General features: G+C 54.1%; 1 pseudogene; it reads left to right on the forward strand.

The window, feature by feature from the left end:
- The first annotated feature begins 3,805 nt into the window (after positions 1-3,805).
- On the forward strand, positions 3,806-9,883 carry LOC140411495 (E3 ubiquitin-protein ligase TRIM39-like; annotated as a pseudogene).
- The last annotated feature ends 8,166 nt before the right edge of the window (positions 9,884-18,049 follow it).

Raw genomic sequence — 18,049 nt, forward strand, 5'->3', positions numbered from 1 at the left:
CACTGACCAACGGTCGGTCGCCTTCATGTTCAATAATTCACAGCGAGGCAAGATAAAAAACGATAAGATCTTGCGGTGGAGGATCAAACTCTCCACCTTCAACTACGAGATCTTGTATCATCCCGGGAAGCTAAACGAGCCTCCTGATGCCCTGTCCTGCGGCACATGTGCCAACGCACAAGTGGACCGCCTCCGAGCCCTCCACGAGGACTCTGCCACCCAGGGGTCACTCGCTTCTTCCATTTTATAAAGACCCGCAACCTGCCCTACTCCATCGAGGTCAGGGCAGCCACCAGGGACTGCCAAATCTGCGCGGAGTGCAAGCTGCACTTCTACCGGCCAGAGAAAGCGCACCTGGCAAAGGCTTCCCGTCCCTTTGAACGCCTCAGCATGGACTTCAAAGGCCCCCTCCCCTCCACCGACCGCAACACGTACTTCCTGAACGTGACTCCCGGTTCCCATTCGCCATCCCCTGCCCCGACATGACCGCAACCACTGTCATCAAGGCCCTCCATAGCATCTTTACGCTGTTCGGGTTCCCCGCTTACATACATAGTGATAGGAGGTCCTCCTTTATGAGCAACGAACTGCGTCAATTCCTGCTCAGCAAGGGCATCGCCTTGAGCAGGACGACCAGTTACAACCCCCGGGGTGACGGACAGGTAGAGAGGGAGAACGGAACGGTCTGGAAGACCATCCTACTGGCCCTTCGGTCCAGGAATCTCCCAGTCTCCCGCTGGCAGGAAGTCCCCCCGGATGCCCTCCACTCCATCCGGTCACTGCTTTGTACGACCACCAATCAGACACCTCACGAACGTCTCCTTGTCTTCCCCAGGATGTCCTCCTCTGGGACCTCGCTCCCGACCTGGCTGGCGGCTCCCGGACCCATCGTGCTCCGAAAACACGTGCGGGCGCACAAGTCGGACCCATTGGTCGAGAGGGTCCATCTTCTCCACGCTAACCCCCAGTACGCCTACGTGGCGTACCCTGACGGCCAACAAGATACGGTCTCCCTACGAGATCTGGCACCCGTCGGATCCCCACGCACAACCCAGCCACCAGTCCCACCCTCCCTCCCACTGGTGCACCTTACAGGAGGATCGGTCCTTCCGCCGGCCCCGTCTAGGCCCCCCTGTACACGGACTCACCCCGCAGACGCTCCCTTCCCAGGTAAATCGGCTTCCCCCCAGCGCCATCTAGGGGTGTCGAAGCTGCCACAGAGATCGAGGCCACGCTCCCGGAGTCACAGATGCCTGAACCTCCACCGGAGTCACCACCAAAGCTTCGACGATCACAGAGGACGACCAGGGTCCCCAATCGACTGATTGCTTCATTTTAAAGTGTATATAGTTAATTGTAAATAGTTACGATAATAAGACAAAACGCTGTACGGAGGTATTACGATACCTCCATAACTATAACTTCTACCACGTTACCATGTTGTAATACCAAGCCACCACCCCCGTCGGACTCTTTTCTAACAGGGGGTGAATGTGGTAGTCTGTGTAGAAGTATTACGGTACCTAGTAATGCTGCAACACCATTGGTAGATAATGTATGTTTCCCATTGGTCAAGCTGTATGGTAGCTCCGCCCTGCTAGGCGGGGTATAAGAGCCCATACCGCCCAAGCTTTCATCCTGTACCTGAGCTGCTGGGGGAAACATCTAGCTTATTAAAGCCTTCAGTTGGACTACAACCTCGCTTTAGTAGTCATTGATCGTGCATCAGGTTCTCTTTGTATTCTGCCCAGTGGGTCCCCAACTATGCGGACAAAGCCCGCCCACTTATCAAAGCCACCATCTTCCCACTGACAACTGAGGCCCGCCTGGCCTTCAGCCGCATCAAGGCCGATATTGCCAAAGCCATGATGCGCGCGGAGGACGAGTCCATTCCCTTCCAGGTGGAGAGCGACGCGTCAGAGGTCGCCCTCGCCGCTACCCTTAACCAGGCATGCAGGCCCGTAGCCATTTTTCCCGCACCCTCAACGCCTCCGAGATTCGACACTCCTCAGTTGAAAAAGAAGCTCAAGCCATTGTGGAAGCTGTGTGGCATTGGAGGCACTACCTCGCTGGTAGGAGGTTCACCCTCGTCCCGACCAACGATTGGTTGCCTTCATGTTCGACAATACACAGCAGGGCAAGATCAAGAATGATAAAATTTTGAGGTGGAGGATCGAACTCTTCACCTATAATTACGATATCGTATATCGTCCTGGGAAGCTCAACGAGCCCCCAGATGCCCTGTCCCGCGGCACATGCACCAGCGCGCAAGGTGACCAACTCCGGGCTATCCACGATGACCTCTGCCACCCCGGGGTCACCCTGCTCATCCACTACATCAAGGCCCGCAACCTGCCCCCCTCCACCGAGGGGTCAGGGCCATGACCAGGGACTGCCAAATCTGCGCGGAGTGTAAGCCACACTTCTATCGACCGGATAAGGCCCACCTGGTAAAGGCATCCTGGCCCTTCGAGCGTCTCAGCATCGACTTCAAAGGACCCTCCCCTCCACCGACCGCAACACGGATTTTCTCAACGTCGTTGACGAGTACTCCCGCTTCCCCTTTGCAATCCCATGCCCCGACATGACTGCTGCCACTGTCATCAAGGCCCTACATAGTGTCTTCACCCTGTTCGGTTTCCCCACTTACGTCCACAGTGACCGGGGCTTTTCATTCATGAGCGACGAACTGCGTCAGTACCTGCTCAGTAAGGGTATCACCTCGAGCAGGACTACCAGTTACAACCCCCGGGGAAACGGACAGGTGGAGAGGGAGAACGCGACGGTATGGAAGGCCGTCCTCCTGGCCCTACGGTCTAGGAGTCTCCCTGTTTCCTGCTGGCAGGAGGTCCCCCCCGACGCATTCCACTCCATTAGGTCACTTCTTTGCACAGCCACGAACGAGACCCCTCATGACCGCCTATTTGTTTTCCCTGGGAAATCCACCTCCGGGGTCCCGCTTCCGTCCTGGCTGACAACGCCAGGGCCTGTACTCGTCCGAAAACACGTGAGGAGCCATAAGTCCGAACCCCTGGTCGAGAGGGTCCAGCTCCTTCACGCCAACCCCCAGTATGCCTACGTGGCGCACCACGACAGCTGACAAGATACCGTCTCCCTCCGGGACCTGGCACCCGCCGGTCCCCCTGCGACCATCATCTACCCCCCCCCCCTCCCCACCCTACACCGAACAGCGCCCCCGCCCCTGCATGGCCTAGACCCCCCTCCTACACCCCCTCCCCCCATCACCGACTTACAGGGATGAAGCTCCAGAAGACATGCTCCCGGAGTCAACACCCGTGCCCGCAGTAACGAGTTCAACACCCGTGCCTGCAGCGACGGGTTCAATACCCGTGCCCGCAGTAACGAGTTCAACACCCGTGCCCACAGTGACGAGTTCAATACCTGTGCCCGCAGCGACGAGTTCAACACCCGTCCCCTCAGCGAAACCAGAACAGCGCACGATCAAGGCGAGGGACAGACTTAACCTGTGAGCCACATCACCCCCGCTGGACTTCAATTTTTTAACAGGGGGTGAATGTGATGAATGTATTATGGCAACCATTCACCACTGTATTACATTACATTATATTGTACTATGTTGATGCCCTTGTGTGCTCCACCTATGGACCATTGTATTACATTACATTGCATTGTATCATATTGGTGCCCTTGTGGGCTCCGCCCCCCTCAGGGGAGGTATATAGATCTGCAGCCTGTAGGCGGCTCTCAGTGCAGAGCAGTTGCAGGCAGGCACAGTTCTAGCTGATTAAAACCACTGTTCACTTCAACTCTCCGTCTCGTGTGAATTGATGGTCGCATCACCTGTGCTGTGTGTCTCCAGGTGTACCAGGATCCTGTGGCTTTACCCTGTCAGCACAGTTTCTGTTTGAAACGTATTGAGGGAGTTTGGGCCCAGACAGCGCTCGCAGCCTCCTGCTGATTCAGTTCATGTCGTGTGTGATAACTGCATCGGGAATCCAACCCCAGCCGTGACGACCTGCCTGAGTTGGTTTAGCTTAATTTTGCACCTGTCATGTGAAACCGCATTTACTGAAAGCGGCCTACAAAGATCACACCCTAATTGAGCCTGTGGCCGACCTTACAGATAGACAGTGTACCGACCACAACAAAATCCTGAAGTTTTACTGTGAGGATGATGCCGAGTGTGTGTGTGTTTCCTGTACAATCATAGGGAAACATAAATCCCACACATTACTGAGCCTGGATCAAGCACAAAGTCAAATTAAGGAAGAATTGGAGAGAGAAATCGAGAAGCTTCGGGGAGACCGACAGAATTGTCCCTGCAAACAGCGAGACTTGGAGAAATCAGAAACTGAAATAAAGACACAATCAATGAGCTGAAGGGGAAGTTATCGAAGAGCTGGAAGAAGATGAAGAATCCACACTCAAACTGATTGACGAGGAGGGGCTACCAGCTCTCTCACAGGTTACAAGCTGTTCTGAAGCATTAAACAAGAGGATGGAACTGATTACATTAATAGATGGAAAAGCCCAGAGTCTGCTACAGAGGGACCCTCTCTCCTTTATTCAGAACTCAAAGCAGCTCCTTTCCAGAGTGGCTGAGACTCAGGCAGTCACAAATCCAGATGTTGCAGCGCTCACCCTGAACCTGTCCAAGACACCTCAACGTATCCAGAAGAGGCTGAATGGATGGGAAAAGTCCCACTCCGACATATTGGGAATTATCGGGAGAAGCTCATTGATCCTGGATCCAAAAACTGCAAACTGCAACTTGGTTCTGTCTGATGGTCGGAGATCAGTAACGTGGATTGAATAGCAACATCTCTAGCCACCTTACCGAGAGAGATTTAAACACCATCCCCAAGTTCTCTGTTCCCAGAGCTTCTCCTCAGGATCCCATTCCTGGGATGTAGAGGCGGACGGAGATGTCTGGGGAATCGGAGTTTTGTGTGAGAGTCTGGAGAGGGAGGGGAGAAGTTCACATCTTGGATACAGCAGTAAATCCCGGTGTTTATATTGTGTTGGTGATTTTAATACTCTCACAGCCTGGCACACCTCCCAGTACACTACCCTCCCCGCAATCCAGTCTAGCTCCACGATCCGAGTCCAGTTGGACTGTGAAGATGGGACTTTGTCACTTTACCGAGTCACTGACTCACTGTAGCATTTACACTTTGAGGCACGATCAATTTGGCTGGAGACGAAGTTGAATCCAAACTGAGGCTTTATTAGTATCAGATGTGCGGCCTCCCACAGCAGCTGGCGAAATGGCTGCGAGCTGAAGGCCACGCATATTTATAACACGGTAGCATTGTGGAGAGCACAATTGCTTCACAGCTCCAGGGTCCCAGGTTCGATTCCCGGCTTAGGTCACTGTCTGTGTGGAGTCTGCACATCCTCCCCGTGTGTGCGTGGGTTTCCTCCGGGTGCTCCGGTTTCCTCCCACAGTCCAAAGATGTGCAGGTTAGGTGGACTGGCCGTGATAAATTGCCCTGAGTCTCCAAAATTGCCCTTAGTATTGGGTGGGTTTACCGGGTTATGGGGATGGGGTGGAGGTGTTGACCTTGGGTGGGGTGCTCTTTCCAAGAGCCGGTGCAGACTCGATGGGCTGAATGGCCTCCTTCTGCACTGTAAATTCTATGATAATCTATGATAACCTGGCTTCTGGGCGGAGCTAGCATGCAGGGGCCCAGGTGAACCTGTAGTACAGGTTCTACCATACAACCTCTAATATCAGAACACAGTGGTTTACCACATTCACCCCCTGTTAAAATTGAGTCTGGAGGGAGTGGTGGACAACTATATACAATTAGCAATTTTAAATATTTACAGAGCAGTAAAAAAAAAATGTCTCTGGTCATCCGGTGGGCCGGTCAGAGGTTCAACCGGTCCGGCGCCTTGATGGTCCTTTGAGAGCGACGAAGTGGAGCCGGTGATGTTGGTGCTGTCGTGGTCGAAGTTGACTCTGGGAGAGTGCCGAAATCCTCTTCATCAATGGGGGTGGGCAGGGGGAGGACGGACAGTCCTGGTGGGGGTGATGGGGGCGGCGTGGGAGGGGAGGGTGGCGCCGGGGGCGCCGGGGGTGGTGTGGGGGCGGAACCTGCTGGTGCCAGGTCCCTGAGGGAGATGGTATCCTGGCGGCCGTCGAGGAATGCCACGTAGGCGTACTGTGGGTTTGCGTGGAGCAGGTGCACCCTTTCCACCAACGGATCCGCCTTGTGGAGCTGCACATGTTTACGGAGAGGCGCGGTTCCTGGAGCTGTGAGCCAAGTTGGGAGTGATACCCCGGATGTGGACTTCCTGGAAAAGGCAAAAAGATGTTCATGTGGTGTACTGTTAGTAGCAGTGCAGAGTAATGAGCAAATGGAATGTAGTGCATCTGGGAGGACCTCTTGCCTGCGGGAGGCTGGGAGATTTCTGGACCTCAGGGCCAGCTGGACTGCCCTTCATATCGTCCCATTCTCCCTTTCTACCTATCCGTTTCCCCGGGGGTTGTAGCTCGTCGTTCTGCTGGAGGCGATACCCCTGCTGAGCAGGAACTGGCGAGCTCATCACTCATGAATGAGGATCCCCTGTCACTGTGGATGTAGGCGGAGAAACCGAACAGAGTGAAGATAGAATTAAGGGCTTTAATGACGGTGGCAGACGGCATGTCGGGTCATGGGATGGGGAAGGGAAACCGGGAGTATTCATCGATCACACTGAGGAAATATGTGTGTCGGTCAGAGGAGGGGAGGGGGTTTATGAAATCCACACTGAGGCATTCAAAGTGGCGGGAGGCCTTCACCAGGTGCGCGCGGTCCGGCCGGTAGAAGTGCGGCTTGCATCCGCACAGACCTGGCAGTCCTTGGTGATCGTCCTTACTTCCTCGACGGAGTAGGGCAAATTTTGTGTCTTAATGAAGTGGTACAACCGAATGACCCCTGGGTGACAGAGGCTGTCGTGCAGGGTCCGGAGTCGGTCTACCTGTGCGCTGGCACATGTAGCTCGGGATAGGGCGTCTGGGGGCTCGTTGAGTTTGCCAGGGCGATACTTAACCTCGTAATTATAGGTGAAGAGCTTGATTCTCACCGCAAGATTTTGTCATTTTTGATCTTGCCCCGCTGCATGTTGTTGAACATGAAGGCTACCGACCGTTGGTCAGTGACGAGAGTGAATCTCCTGCCGGCCAGGTAATGCCTCCAATGTCGCACAGCCTCAACAATAGCCTGGGCCTCCTTTTCGACGGCTGAGTGCCGAATTTCGGAGGCGTGGAGGGTGCGGGAAAAGAATGCCATGGGTCTGCCCGCCTGGTTGAGGGTGGCAGCAAGGGCGACGTCCGATGCGTAGCTTTCTACTTGGAAATGAAGTGTTTCGTCTACAGCGTGCATTCCATCTTTGGTAATATCAGCTCTGATCCGGGCGAAAGCCTGTTGGGCCTCTGCCGTCAGGGGGAAATGAGTGGACTGTATGAGTGGGTGGGCCTTGTCCGCATAGTTTGGGACCCACTGAGCATAATATGAGAAGAACCCCAGGCAGCGTTTGAGCGTCTTGGGGCAGTGGGGGAGGGAAGCTCCATGAGGGGGCGCATGCAGTCGGGATCGGGCCCCAGAACACCGTTCTGGACTACGTAGCCGAGGATGGCTAAGAGGTTTGTACGGAACACACACTTCTCCTTGTTATACGTGAGGTTGAGGAGAGTGGTGGTGCGGAGAAATTTAGCGAGGTTGGCGTCGTGGTCCTGCTGATCATGGCCGCAGATGGTCACATTGTCTAGGTACGGAAACGTGGCCCGCAAGCCGTACCGGTCGACCATTCGGTCCATCTCCCTTTGGAAGACCGAAACACCATTGGTGATGCCGAAGGGGACCCTAAGGAAGTGATAGAGACAACCGTCTGCCTCGAAAGCGGTGTATGGCCAGTCCGATTTACGGATGGGGAGCTGTTGGTAAACGGATTTCAGGTCCACCGTTGAGAAGACCCGGTACTGTGCAATCTGGTTAACCATGTCAGATATGCGTGGGAGGAGGTACGCGTCGAGCTGCGTGTACCTGTTGATGGGCTGGTTGTAGTCCACGACCATTCGGTTTTTCTCCCCAGACTTAACCACTACCACTTGAGCTCTCCAGGGGCTGTTGCTGGCCTCGATGACTCCCTCCTGAAGCAACCGCTGGACCTCGGACCTGATGAAGGCCTTATCCTGGGTGCTGTACCGTCTGCTCCTTGTGGCGGTGGGTCTGCAATCTGGAGTTAGATTGGCAAAGAAGGAAGGAGGATCGACCTTTAGGGTCGCGAGGCCGCACACAGTGAGGGCTGGTAAGGGTCAGGCTCTGGAGGTTGCACTGGAAGTCCAGGCTGAGGATAAGTGCAGCACAGAGGTTAGGGAGGATGTAGAGGCGACAGCCGTGGAACTCTACGCCTTGGACTGTGAGCGTGACCGTGCAGTACCCCTGGATCGCTATGCGGTGGGATCTGGAGGCCAGGGAGATACTTTGATTGGTAGGGTGTACCGTAAGGGAGCAGCGCCTCACCGTATTTGGATGTACAAAGCTCTCGGTGCTCCCGGAGTCCAGTAGGCAGAAGGTCACATGGCCGTTGACTTTGACATTGGTGGATGCGTTAGTCAGAGTGTGTGGTTGGGACTGATCGATTGCCATGGATGCGAGTCGTGGTTGATCGTCGGGTAGTGATGCAGCCATTGAGTTGGGGTCCTGAAACGCCGTTGGTATCCATGTGCTGCGGGGTGGACAAGATAGCGGCGCCCGGAGGTCCTGGGGATTACAAAAGGCAGCGCCCATGGAACGCACGTTGTGGGTGTGGAGCAAGATGGCGGCGCCCATGAAACGCACGTGTTGTGCGGGGGAGAAGATGGCGGCGGCCATTGCTCACACATGGCCTGGGGAGGATGGAGGATAGCGGCGCCCATTGTCCGTGACCGGGGGGGGGGGGGGGGGGACGGACCGCACTGGTTGGCGCGTAGCGCAGGCATATTGGGTGGGTAGCTGAGGCGGCTGCCTGTGGGTCCCATGAAGCGTAGGAGGAGTGGGCCGCGCGGTTGGGGGCGTAGGACTGGACATTGCGCAGGGCGACCGTCATGGAAAGCGCGAGTGTTTTAGTCTCTGCGAGGTCGCGCGTGGCCCCTTCTAGGAGCCGCTGCCTCATAACATCGGACCCAATCCCAGTTACAAAAGCTTCCCGCATAAGGAGATCTGAGTGCCCCTTAGCTGTAAAGTCCTGGCAGTCACAGTCCCGAACTAGTGGGATCAGGGCTATCCAGAAGTCCTCGATTGACTCACCAGGTAGTTGAGTACGCGTTGCGAGCGCGTGTCTGACGAGCGTGTTCGTCTTCTGCTCAAAGTTTTCTTTGAGTCGAGACATAGCGTCAGCGTAATTGGGCACATCCTGGATCAGCGGGAAGACTTTGGAGCTGAGTCTGGAGTACAAGATTTGAATCTGCTGAGCCTCTGGAACAGGGGTCGGCACCGCGATGATATACGCTTCAAAACAAGCTCGCCAGTGCTGGAAGTCCTTTCTGGCGTCGCTTGCGTGTGGATCCAGCTGCAGTCGATCTGGTTTAATCCGGAGGTCCATCTTCTGAATCAGAGGCTAATAAATTGAGGCCCGATCAATTTGACTGGAGATGAAGTTGAATCCAAACTGAGGCTTTATTAGTATCTGATGTGTGGCCTCCTACAGCAGCTGGAAAAATGGCTGCGAGCTGGAGGCCACGCATATTTATAACCCGGCTCCTGGGTGGAGCTAGCATGCAGGGGCCCAGGTGAACCTGTAGTGCAGGTTCTACTGTACAACCTCTAATATCAGAACACAGTGGTTTACCACACACACATTTCAAATCACAGTCACTGAACCTCTCTTTCCAGTGTTTTATTGTGGGAAATCATCAATAAAACTGTTAAATTAATCCTGATATCTGAGACTCCGCCCCATCACATCCTGCATTGGGATAAGGATTTCACTTCCTGTTCGGGCGTGTGCACTTCCGGGTTGAATTGGTGGGCTGGGGTGGTGTCAAATGTTGTCACTTCCAGGTTTAAAAAAAATACGGGAAAAAAATGAGTTAACCCTTAATAATGTCAGCTGCCCACAGTCTCTGTAATGTGGTGGCTATCACGTCTGCCTAACACGAGAAAGGTCCCGGGTTTGAAACCAGGCAGAAACATCAAAGTCCAGGATATGGGTGAAACTCATGTAGCAAGGATTAAATGTTGGGTGCAAGGGGTCGAGAGGGAATATGTGAGCACAATTGCTGGCCACCAGCACCTGTGATGGAGGATCCATTAACCCCAATGTACGTGTAAGCGTCCTGTTGACCCTGCCCATGAGGGATGGGTGTCCATTGAAACGGCCTGTCAGAACCTCGTGATGTATATAGGTTTTTCTTTTTTTAATTTAAAAAAAATTAAGTGCCCGATTCTCTTTCCTTCAATGAAGGGGCAATTTAGAGTGGCCAATCCACCTAACCTGCACATCATTGGGTTCCGGGGTGAGACCCATGCAGACATGTGGAGAATGTGCACACTGCAGACCGTGGGAGGCAATGGCATAATGGTATTGTCACTGAACTAGTAATCCAGTGACTCAGAGTCATGCTCTGGGGACCTGAGTTTGAATCAGACCATAGCAGATGGTGAAATTTGAGCTCAATAAAAAGATCTGTAATTAAAAGTCTAAAGGCGACCATGAAATTGTTGATTGTTGTAAAAACCCATCTGGCCCCTTTAGGGAGGGAAATCTGTCCTTCTTACCTGTCTGGTCTGGCCAGCATGTGGCTTCAGACCTACAGCAATGTGGTTGACTCTTATGCCCTCAGTGATGGCCAATAAATGCTGGATGCTGTCATGTGAGAGTACCTTTAAGAAATGGATGTTTAAGCAATGTACCTTTCAGAAAACAGTGATGCCAGAGAGTGGGTGGAGCTGAGCTCAGTTCAGCCATTTTGAAGTTTGAGTTTGAAAAGAGCTTGGGGAGTGTCTGTGTTTGCAGTGAGCTGGGTCTGCTGTGATCTCTGCCATGAAAGACTATCTCTGGATCATTTTGGTGATTTAAACTCATAATAGTAAAGCCTTTAACCTGATGTGTTTCAGTTTAAAGGTGTTAAGTCTCTCTTGGGTGTTGAAAAGAATAACTGAAGGATTATTTAGTTTAATATTTTTGAGATTATCTTTGAAGTAAGGGGTGTTAAGAGATCCAATGTTTATTTAAAAGTGTTAGATTGAGTTCATGGAATAAACATTGTTTTGTGTTTTAAAACCCACATGTCCATAATTGTAATCCCACACCTAGGGAACAAGCCGTGTGCTCGGAAAAGCAACAATCCATTAAAGGGGGAGGTTGGTTGAACTCCATGATACATTTTGGGGTTCTGAAAACTGCTCGCCCATAACAATGCTGACATCCCATGTTCAAATTAAAAAAATAAAAAATGGACAGCACAGTGGTTGGCACATCTGCCTCACGGCGCCGAGGTCCCAGGTTCGATCCCGGCTCTGAGTCACTGTCCGTGTGGAGTTTGCATATTCTCCCCGTGTTCGCGTGTGCTTCGCCCCCACAACCCAAAGATGTGTGAGGTAGGTGGATTGAACACGCTAAATTGCCCCTTAATTGGAAAAAATGAATTGGGTACTCTAAATATATATTTTTTTAAATGTGTTTAAAATTCCACACAAACAGTGACCCGAAGCCGGGTCCTTGGTGCCATGATGCAGCAGTGCTAACCACTGTCAAACAGTTACAAAACATATACAATCCAGGGAGCAAGCTTCCCATCGCACAGATATTACAGATTTTCCTCCATTTTCAATCCCCCCCGGCCTCCCTTCAGCCCCCCCCACCCACCGCGACGAGGGGCTGGTTTAGCATAGGGCTAAATAGCTGGCTTTTAAAGCAGATCAACGCAGGCCAGCAGCACGGTTCCATTCCCGTACCAGCCTCCCCGAACAGGCGCCGGAATGTGGCGACTAGGGGCTTTTCACAGTAACTTCATTTGAAGCCTACTTGTGACAATAAACCATTTTCATTTTTCATTTTTCACGGACAGCTCCTCAAACATGGCCATGAACATCCCCCACCTTGTCTCGAAGCCCTCTGCTGAACCCTTCAGTTCATATTTGATCTTTTCCAAATGGAGAAAGTGGTATAAGTCTCCCAGCCAGGCCCGGTTGACATTGCCGAACGCCATTCCAAAAAGATCCTTCACCGGGAAACCAGAGGGGCGAAGGCCATGGTATCGGCCTTCCTCCTCTTCATCAGCTCCGGTTTCTCTGAAATCCCCAACATCACCACCATAGGGTCCGGCCCGGCCTCCTCCCCCACAAATCTTTGCACCATTTGTAAGGACCATTTTGAAATGTCTGAAATGTTTCTTTCACTCTATTGAAGCACCTCAATGCGCGACATGGTGTATTTAAAAATCCTGAATATTATTTGGCAGTGGCCATTTTGAAATGTTTGTAATTTCCTTTCATTTATTTTGCAAATAAAGTATATCCTTGTAAAAAAAAAGGCGTTGCATCTCTAAAATATTCAGATCATTACTGCCTGAACCTTAGCGAAAATCAAAGCTTCCTTCCACGATGCACCAGGACTGCCTTGGCCTGCTCTGGAAGTATGGGCCGGGATTCTCCCTTCCGGGGACTAAGCCCCCACGCCGGCGGGAAAACTGGCGCCAACGACTCCGGTGCCAACGGGCCTCTAAGGTGAGGAATTCTCACTTGTCTCGGTGGCTAGGTGGACGCCGGAGGGGTTGGCGCCGCTCCAACCAGCGCCGAAGGGACTGCACAAGTTTACGCATGCGCGGAACGGTCGTCGTGATCTCGCGCATGTGCCGAACCGACGGCGTGATTCCTCGCATGTGCACACCGGCCGTTGTATTTTGGTGCATGCCGGGGGGGGGAGGGTTCTCTTCTCCATGCCGGCCATGGCGGAGCCCTACAGGGGCCCGGCGCAGAAGGAAGACGTACCCCCATGGAAAGGGCCCGCCCGCAGATCGGTGGGCCCCCGATCGCGGGCATGCCACAGTGGGGGCCCCCCCCAGGGTCGGATCCCCCTGCGCCCCCCCCTAGGACTGCCCCCGCCGACTTACCTGCCAGGTCCCGCCAGTGGGACCATACGTAACCCACGCCGGTGGGACTCGCCGAAAATGGACGGCCGCTCGGCCCATCGGGGCCCGGAGAAACGCCGGGGGGGGCCGCTGCCAACGGCCTCCGACCGGCATGGCGGGAATCCTGCCCCCGCCCGGAAAACGGCATTGGCGAATCGGGCAGCCGGCGTTGGGGCGGTGGTGCGGGATTCACGCTGCCCCCCCCCCAGGGATTCTCCGACCTGGCCGGGGGGGGGGGGGGGGGGTCGCAGAATCCCACCCAAGGTGTTCACACTTGATGTGTCATTGGAAGTCTGCAATGGAAAAATCTTTTCTTCACCCTTGCTGCCTGCCTTTCCCATAGGTCCACTCTTTTTTTCTACACTGTCACTTTAGCCGACAGTGGCCAGCTGACAAATGGCATCATTATGGCTTGGGTTGAATGCCAAAATGGCAGCAGTGTAAAGTCAACAAACTTCCATGGCTTCTTGCGTCTGACATTTGCTTTCTCTGCCTCGGTGTACCCAATGTACCACCCACTAATCGCTGGGAGAATGACTATAGGCCACTGTTTAGCAAACTTCTTTTCCGGGGCCCATTTTTACCAACCAGCCAACCTTCGCGACCCACGCCGGCCGACCTTCGCGACCCATGCCGGCCGACCTTCGCGACCCACGCCGGCCGACCTTCGCGACCCATGCCGGCCGACCTTCGCGACCAACGCCGGCCGACCTTCGCGACCCATGCCGGCCGACCTTCGCGACCCACGCCGGCCGACCTTTGCGACCCACGCCGGCCGACCTTCGCGACCCACCATTTTCTCTTAGCTTATAATGTTGAGGTGAAATGTGGTGAACCTCCAATTTATAGAGGATGAAAACATTTTTCAGTTTCTGCATCTTTTTCCTGTAAAATGTTATCAAATAAAAACTCCCCCGAACTTGTAAAAAAAATGCCTCCGACCGTATTAAAAAAATGCGGCCGTACTGCGCATGCATGCCCGCTCATGGCACTAATGAGCGGGCATGCATGCGCAGTGCTGCTGCAATTTTTAAATATGTTCGTCGCCACTTCGAAGGCTACTTGCACCCGGCCTTATTAAAAGCCGGCTGCTGGACTTCTGGTAGCGGCCATGACCTGCTAGGTCACGTGAACGGCAGCTCCCGCCGGGATCGGTGTTTCGGGCCGCTAAAAGGAGCGGCGGCGGCTGTTAACAGGAGGGACCGGCGTGGGAACAGGCGTGGGAGAGCCCCCCCCCCCTTCCTGCTAGTGCATGGAGAGGACCAGGAGCGGAACCGGCAGACGCTCGACCCCCGGGAAGAAGGTCGAGAAGGTCTGGGAGGACAAAATGGCGGCTGGAGAGGATCGGGAGGTTGGGCCCAGTGGGCCAGAGAACAGCAGGAGTATACTTTATGGACGTGGGAGAAGAAGGAAAACTCTTTACTCCTCGGTCTAGCAAATCTCCAGGGATCTACTCCTCCCATCTGCTCCATAAACCCCTTAAGCACCTTGGCCGCTGCCGGCCTCCTCCTGGTCCTAGATCTGGACCGGTCCAGCCCTGGGTCCAGCACCGTGTTGAAGTCCCCCCCCCATTACCAAATTTCCCATCTCTAGGTCCGGGATGCGCCCCAACATACGCTTCATAAAACCCGCGTCATCCCAGTTCGGGGCGTATACGTTCACCAGCACCACCGCCTCACCTTGCAATCTGCCACTCACCATCACGTACCTGCCCCCACTGTCCACCACTATGGTCTTAGCCTCAAACGATACCCGTTTCCCCACCAGTATTGCCACCCCTCTATTTTTCGTATCTAAGCCTGAGTGGAATACCTGTCCCACCCATCCTTTTCTTAATCTGACCTGATCCGCCAGTTTCAGGTGCGTCTCCTGAAGCATAACCACATCCGCCTTCAGTCTCTTTAGGTGCGCAAATACCCTTGCCCTCTTAATCGGCCCGTTCAACCCTCTCACGTTCCACGTGATCAACCGGGTTGGGGGGCCCTTTACCCCCCCCCCCATCGTCGACTAGCCATCCCCTTTTTTAAACCAGCTCCTCACCCGGGTCCCACGCACCCGTTTGTCCCCCAGACGGTGCCATCCCGTCCCGACCATCCCATCCCGTACCAGCTCCCCCTTCCCCTCAGCAGCAGCAACCCAGTTAGTCCCCCCCCCCCCCCCCGCTAGATTCCCTTCCAGCTTGATTGCTCCCCCCATATTGCTTCCGGGAGTCAGCAAACTCTGGCTGACCTCGGCTTCCCTCGCTGCGTGTGAGGCCCCCTTCCTTCCTGCGCCCACTTTTCCTGCCGCAATTTCCATAGCGCGGGAAAAAAACCCGCGCTTCCCTCTCGGCCCCGCCCCTAGTGGCGCAGCTCCCTCTCCCCTTCCCTGTCCCCTTCCTCACCGGCGCCCACATTTCTTCGTGTCCCCCTCCTCAGGGGGTTGGGGGGGGGGGGGAGGGGGGGGGGGAGGGAGAGAGAGAGAAAAACATTCTCCTGTCTAACATTTTTACAGATAAACCCTCCCCCTCTCCCCCCTTTGCGTTTCTTTGCCACCACCTCGCTACTTCTTTCCAAACACCAATTCCTCAAATCTAGTCCAACTTCTCTTCTTGAATAAATGTCCACGCCTCCTCTGCCGTCTCGAAGTAGTGGTGTTTGCCCTGGTGTGTAACCCACAGTCTTGCCGGCTGCAGCATTCCAAATTTTACTTTCTTCCTGTGGAGCACCGCCTTGGCCCGATTGAAACTCGCCCTCCTTCTCGCCACCTCCGCACTCCAATCTTGATACACGCGGATCACCGCGTTCTCCCATCTGCTACTCCGTGTCTTCTTAGCCCATCTCAGGACCATCTCCCTGTCCTTGTAGCGGTGGAACCTCACCACTATTGCTCGCGGTATGTCCCCTGCCTTTGGTCTTCTCACGAGGACCCGGTATGCTCCCTCCACTTCCAGGGGGCCCGTTAGGGCCTCAGCTCCCATTAAAGTATGGAGCATCGTACTCACATACGCCCCAACATCAGCTCCCTCTGTCCCTTTGGGAAGACCCAAAATCCTTAGATTCTTCCTCCTCGAGCTATTTTCCAGGGCTTCCAGCCTTTCTATGCACCTCTTATGTAGTGCCTCGTGCGTCTCCGTCTTCACCACCAGGCCCTGTATCTCGTCTTCATTCTCGGCTGCCTTTGCCTTCACTCCACGGAGCTCCATCGCCTGGGTCTTTTGCGTCTCCTTCAATCCCTCAATCGCCAGCAACATCGGCGCCAGCACCTCCTTCTTGAGCTCCTCCACACATCGCCGGAGGAACTCCTGCTGTTCCGGGCCCCATACCATCTGGGCTCCCTCAGCCGCCATCTTGCTTCTCCCTTCTCTTCTCTGCCGTTGCTCCAGAGGATCCTCCGCAATCTGGCCACTACCGCCGCTCCTTTCCATCCACACCCGGGAGACTCCTTCCTTTGTCGCCTCACACTGGGTTTGGCCGTAAAAAATTTCCGTTGGGGCTCCCGATAAGAGCCCAAAAGTCCGTTGAAACGGGAGGTGCCGAAACGTGCGGCTCAGCTGGTCATCGCCGCACCCGGAAGTCGTTCGGGACTTTCTTAGAAAACAGGTGGGGACATTCCCGCTGCTGCCCCCACGTAGGATCCAGGACAGGATGGTGTCTGGCGTCTGGGTAGGGGAGGGGAAGGTGTCGGACATACATCAGGGGCTGCAGGAGGTGGAGGAAGCCTCAGCGGGGGAGTTGAAGGGCAAGTGGGGGGAGGAGCTGGGCGAGAAGCTGGATGAGGGCCTGCGGGCCGACGCCCTGGGCAGGGTGAACTCCTCATCATCATGTGCCAGGCTCAGCTTAATTCCGTTTAAGGTGGTGCATCGGGCGCAATAACGGCGGCAAGAATGAGTACGTTTTTTGGGGTGGAGGACAGGTGCCCGAGATGTGCAGGGAGTCCGGTGAACCATGCCCACATGTTTTGGGCATGACCGGCGCTTAGTGGATTCTGGCAGGGGTTTGCGAGGGTGATGTCTAGGATTTTGGACACTCGGGTGTAGGTGAGCCCAGCGGTAGCGATATTTGGGGTGGCGAAGGATCCGGGAGTGCAGGAAGCGAAAGAGGCCGAGGTGTTGGCCTTTGCCTCCCTGGTAGCCCGGAGACGGATCCTGTTAATGTGGAGGGACTCCAAACCCTCGGGTGTGGAGACCTGGGTTAGCGATATGGCGGGGGTACTCAGTCTGGAGCGAATAAAGTTTGCCTTGAGAGGGTCCTTGATGGGGTTCTCCCGGCGGTGGCAACCTTTCCTTGACTTTCTAGGAGAGCAGTAAGTGTCAGCAGCAGCATCCTGGGAGGGAGTGGGCGGGTTCAGATTGGGGGGGGCGTTCAGCTGGGGGTACCATTGATATTATGTGAGTTGGGCATGGAGACAAAATCCACCTTGTTCTGTTTAAAAAAACATTTTCTGTTGTGTAAGTAGTTTCACTGTAAGCTTTGGGATATGTTTATTGTTATTTTTTATTACTATCTGTATTTCTATTTTTGTTATGTAAAAATGCTCAGTGGAAAAACTTTAATAAAACATTTATTTTTTTATAAGCCGGCTGCTGTGGCGCGGATTAGCATGATCGGGAGCGCTGCAACGGACGGCTCCGCGACCCTCCCGACACCCGCCCGCGACCCTCCCGCGGGTCGCGCTCCCGACTTTGACAATGTCTGCTATAGACTATAACGGAGCTGACCTCACACTGGTGGTTTTCTCATTTAGGTGCAGGTTGACATTTACAACATGTACATGAGGCTAAACTATATACATAGGAAGGTGTCAGATGCAACAGAGTAACGAGGTTGTACCACAAACAAAGCAAGTGTAATCATCAAATATCGAAAGAGAACTCCTGGAACGACAAGAAAGAAACACGTTAACATTATTTCACAACAATTCAGTGAGTCCAATGTGCAAACAGGCTCATAAGTCCAGTCTAGTAGGTGGGCGACTAATTCGGGTTGA

The sequence above is a fragment of the Scyliorhinus torazame genome, chromosome 4 (assembly GCF_047496885.1).
Source record: "Scyliorhinus torazame isolate Kashiwa2021f chromosome 4, sScyTor2.1, whole genome shotgun sequence".
NCBI classification, from domain to species: Eukaryota; Metazoa; Chordata; class Chondrichthyes; order Carcharhiniformes; family Scyliorhinidae; genus Scyliorhinus; species Scyliorhinus torazame.